We start from the raw sequence: 5,601 nt of genomic DNA, 5'->3' as shown, positions 1-5,601 counted from the left end.
TGTCCTACGTTTCTTCCTTCCTTCTCTCCATCCATCCATATCATCTGTCAGTCCTTCCTCCCTTCCTTCCTTCCATCTCTTCATCCATCCATCTATCCATCCATTGATCCATATCATCTGTCAGTACTTCCTTCCCTCCTTCTGTCATCTGTCTGTCCTACGTTCCTTCCTTCTCTCCATCCATCCATCCGTTCATCCATATCATCTGTCAGTCCTTCATTCCATCCATCCTTCCTTCCATCCATCCATCTCATCTGTCAGTACTTCCTTCCTTCCTTCTTTCAATCAATCCATCCATCCATCCATCCTACTTTTCTTCCATTCTTCCTTCCTTCCTTCCACCCACTCCTCCTTCCTTCCTTCCTTCCTATCATCTTTCAGTCCAACCATCCATCCTTCTTTTCCTACCCTCTGTCTGCCCTACTTTTCTTCCTTCCATCCTTCCATTCATTCATTCACCCTTACTTCTCTTTTCTTTTCTTCTTTCCATCCATTCTGTCTGATTGGCCTTGATTTCTTCCATCCATATATCCATCCATCCATCCATCCTTTCTTTCTTTCTTTCTTTCCTTTTCTTCTGTTGGCAGATCTGCTTTCAGTTTTCTTTAAGGCATGTAGGGGTTTTAATAGCAAACAGAAGAGCTATTGCATATGGTTAGGCAATACTGGGTCACTGCATCATTTAGCTTCTAAGTAACTGTGACGGCTGGAAAATGATGCCTCAATCCACTGGTCAAAGATCAGCATATGGCAGAGTTGAAGTCACAGCGGCCATTATATTCATAACCTTTCCTCTCACGTACTTTGGCCAGGCATTAAAGGACAGGCCCACTGATTTAGTTCAGGCAGCTGAATGGCCATCATATCTCGTAGGATTAAATGTACCTTACTTTCATTATATTTCTATTCAGGGCTTGATGGGCCACATAATAAAAGTAATTTAAAGGCAATTACCCAGTGCTTTATACTACACTATACTCACTTTTGATTTATTAATATTTGGCTTAGAATTCATATGCATCTTTGGTATATTTAAGTATATTTAAAGAACAATTTTAGCCCAGATGTCCTGATACATGTTTCATAACAAGAAAAGTGCAATAAACGCACTTAATGTTGAAAAATTATCCAGATGATGCAAAAGGTAACAGAATGAGAAAGAAAAGAAACCGTGTTGGTGAAAGTTACTTTTAAAAGTAATACATTACAATATTGCGTTACTCCATTAAAAAGTAACTAAATGCAATACTTAGTTACTTTTTATGGAAAGTAATGCATTACGTTACTTTTGTGTTATTTTTTGTCATCTGGGCTGGGCTTGCTTATTTGATTTTTAATAACAAAAATCACAAAAGTTATATTTTTGGACACTGTAAAGGTCCTTTCACACCAAAAGTTAAAAATGAATAAGCCTCAGGCTATAGGAAGTGTCTCAGCACGGGGACAGGAGAGGTGTCATTGAATAAATAGGAAAGCAAAGTTACTTGTATTACTTATTTGAAAAGATAACTCAGATATTTCATTGTAAATGTAAAAGTAATGTGTTACTTTAATAGTTAAAAAATTAAACTGATCACATAACTAGCATAACTTGCAATGCGTTACCCCAACACTGAAAAGAAAAAGAAATGTAAAGATCCTAATCACACAGAAAAGCTGCGAGCACTAGTGAGATGATAATGAGGAAGGCAAGCATGTCTAGTGTCGGATAAGTGTCATATATATTGTTCATATTTTCCAACATGAATTCAATCACAATATCCTCTCAGAAGTGTCACTCTTGAAGTTTTTTGACAATAGTTTCTCCATTTGTCTAATTGAATGACCCGGCACAAATGGCATACTTTAATGCCAAATAAATTCAAATATGCAATTTGTTAGTTGATTTCCTCCAAAGAATTGTAAACACTGGTTATGATGCAGAAATAACACACCTTTTCTTTAAAAAAGCAGAATGTTTTGAAATTCCTTAGAGTTCTCTGTGCTACATTCCATTTGTAGTAATCATTGAATTCAAGCTTAATACAGGACATCAATTAAAAAATAGTAAAAGATAAGAGGTGTTTCTGGTGTCTTGGTTTCATTGTAATCTGTCTCGATGACCTTATGGTAACTCAGATATTTCATTGTAAATGTAAAAGTAATGTGTTACTTTAATAGTTAAAAAAGTAAACTGATCACATAACTAGCATAACTTGCAATGCGTTACCCCCAACACTGAAAAGAAAAAGAAATGTAAAGATCCTAATCACACAGAAAAGCTGCGAGCACTAGAGAGATGATAATGAGGAAGGCAAGCATGTCTAGTGTCGGATAAGTGTCATATATATTGTTCATATTTTCCAACATGAATTCAATCACAATATCCTCTCAGAAGTGTCACTCTTGAAGTTTTTTGACAATAGTTTCTCCATTTGTCTAATTGAATGACCCGGCTGATCTCTTCTAATCTACTTAGCTCCTCACATCCAGAGTGACATGTTGAGAGACTTAGTGGAGCAATTGTCTAATTGCAATCAAAAAGAAACAAAAAAAGCAAAAGTGCTTCCATATACATGATCCTCAAAAGCTCTTCTTATTGCTCAGTGAGCTCGCAAGAAAAATCATGATACAACATGATTTTCTCTTGTATTTTACTGTTTCCTCCATTAAATTCATGCCACACAAATGGCATACTTTAATGCCAAATAAATTCAAATATGCAATTTGTTAGTTGATTTCCTCCAAAGAATTGTAAACACTGGTTATGATGCAGAAATAACACACCTTTTCTTTAAAAAAGCAGAACGTTTTGAAATTCCTTAGAGTTCTCTGTGCTACATTACATTTGTAGTAATCATTGAATTCAAGCTTAATACAGGACATCAATTAAAAAATAGTAAAAGATAAGAGGTGTTTCTGGTGTCTTGGTTTCATTGTAATCTGTCTCGATGACCTTATGAAGGAAAATTACCTTCCATTGTGTTGTAACGGCAGTCATCAAAGAAACTCCATTGTTAGAAATGAGCCTCTATTGAGAGCCTAATACTCAAAACATCTGCTGTTTTTTGGCACATACAGAAAATGGCACGATGCTGAAACTCATATATTCAGGGCAACGTGTCAGGTTTCCTAAAATTCTTCCCAAGTGTCACATTGAAAATGTGCTGTAAAAGGTCAACTTTTCGTTGGACCTTTGTGCTCTAATTTCCTGACATTAATCAGGCTATTTCATGCTGGATAAATTACCACATGTGATAAATGGAAATGATCCTGATAGTACAATGGTATATACTGAAACACCCCTGATGTGGATTTCAATGGTCTTTCACGTTCTCATTCAGTCCTAATGTCACTTTTGTCAGAAATATGAGGAAAAAGCCTTTATTCCTTCAGTACAGTTGCATCTCCATAGGAGAAATGGTCACTTGAGAAGAACTGTAGATCTTCAGTGCCATCACCATCACATTTATAATACAAGTGTCACTAGTTTTTACAGTTTCCTTGGACCACAAGCACTTCAATGACACATAGAGTGTTATCAACCTCAATAAATAGGGAAAGAAATGTTCTTCAAATGTTCTTACTTTTAAATCGGCTTCCCTGACCAATGTTTTTTAGGAGTAGAAATATTGCACATAGGAAGTAAAACTTTCATTCGCATTGGCACTAAATGGATATGACTTCAAGTAACCCTTCTGAACTTAAAAGTTTGCAGTTGTGACTTTTACCGATTGAGTCATTAATTTAATTTGGTTTCAAAACAGCATGTAATGAGACTATTGACAAAGATAATTCAGTGATAAGGTTAGGTGTTCTCAGTGTAACTAATTGTAATTAAACAAGGTGATATAAAATATTCTTCCAAGACTGTTCAGAACTGAAATAAGCAAAAAGAAAGTGCGAGAAATCTGATTTGTACACTCCATTATTACATTTATTACATTAAGAGTGTTATTTATTTTAGTTTTTTGGCTTTTTTTTATTTTGAAAACACAACGCTATATTTCTTATCCATATTAAACTGTTCTCTACTTCATGAAGCAAAAAATACTATACGAATCTCTTAAGCTTCTTTACTATCTGAAATTCTCTCGCTTCTTGCCCCAAAGCACACAAAATGACTTGAAAATACATTAACCTTGAATATAATCAAAGCTCGTCTAGTCGAGCATGAACTCCTGCTAGTTTGTGTACGTATTTAAAGCTGCCTGAACAAAGATGAGTGAATGTGCTAGGCTGATGGATCAACGTTGAGAAATAAAGGGATATAGTGAATGTGTGTCTGCTCAGATGTGAAAGTCATGAGACAGTAATGTGAGGAGAGGGGGGTCTGGGTGTTTAACTGTCAGACTCGGAGCGCAGGAAGGATGGGGTTGGGACTGATGTGGGTACTGTTACAGTAACAACGAAAAGGGTGGATATCCAGGCTGCAACATTGTAATCGCACACACACACACACACACACACACACACACACCACAAAGCTGATAATTACCGTCACACCTGTCTGAGCGCTGCGGTTCTCCTCCTGGGCTGTCTGAGGTAAGACATGTGAGACAGCTGCTCTTGCAGCGAGGGGCGTGGATGTACACCTGCCCTGCTGAGATCCCCCTCATCCCGTGTGCACGCCGCTGTCGGCATTGCCTATGCAGTTTATCTGTTCAGATGCCTGAACGCATGTTGATGTCTCTGTTTATGTGTGTCTCAATGAAGTATGCTCTCTGTTAATGTATATGTGTGTAGCTGAACACTCTTCTGTGGTATAATGACTTAGAAATCCACACCAGGGTTATTATCATTAAAGGGATCATTCATCCAAAAATGAAAATTCTGTGGTCATTTATTCACCCTCATATTATTCGAAAACCTGTATGAATTTCTGTCTTCTGTTGAACACAGAAGAAAATATTCTGAAAACTGTGGGTAACCAAACAGTTGACGGTAGCAAAGTCCCTTTAAGGTATTCTATAGTCTTTGACGATAGCTATTGAGTCAGTGGCTATCATATCTTCCTTTGTGCTCAACAGAAGAAAGTTGTTTGGAACAAATTGAGGGTGAGTAAATGATAACAGAATATAATTTTTTTTAATACTATCCCTTTAACTAAAACTACAGTATACAAAATAATCATTACCGGAAGTAAAATTATCATTAATTATAAAATTAAAAATATAAAATTAAATATATATACTGTATATATATATATATATACTTAAAAAAATGAAAATTAGCCTGTGTTTTACTCACCCTCGAGGCATCCTATGTGTATATGACTTTCTTCTTTCAGACGAATCTAATCGGAGTTATATTAAAAATTGTCCTGGCTCTTTCAAGCATTATCATTGTAGTGGGCAGGTGTTTCTGTTAACAGGCTCCAGGGGGTGAATGAAGGCCTCCTGTAGGGGGTCTGAATACTTTCCGTACCCACTGTATATATATATATACTTAAAAAAAAAAATTCAGCTAGTTGCAAAGGCAACATTCCTAATTTAATTTGGTTTGAACTTAAAGGGTTAGTTCACCCAAAAATGAAAATTAGCCTGTGTTTTACTCACCCTCGAGGCATCCTATGTGTATATGACTCTCTTCTTTCAGACGAATCTAATCGGAGTTATATTA

The sequence above is a fragment of the Sinocyclocheilus grahami genome, unplaced genomic scaffold (assembly GCF_001515645.1).
Source record: "Sinocyclocheilus grahami isolate Dianchi unplaced genomic scaffold, SAMN03320097.WGS_v1.1 scaffold426.1, whole genome shotgun sequence".
In the NCBI taxonomy this organism is placed as follows: domain Eukaryota; kingdom Metazoa; phylum Chordata; class Actinopteri; order Cypriniformes; family Cyprinidae; genus Sinocyclocheilus; species Sinocyclocheilus grahami.
Note: the sequence above shows the minus strand (reverse complement) of the source record.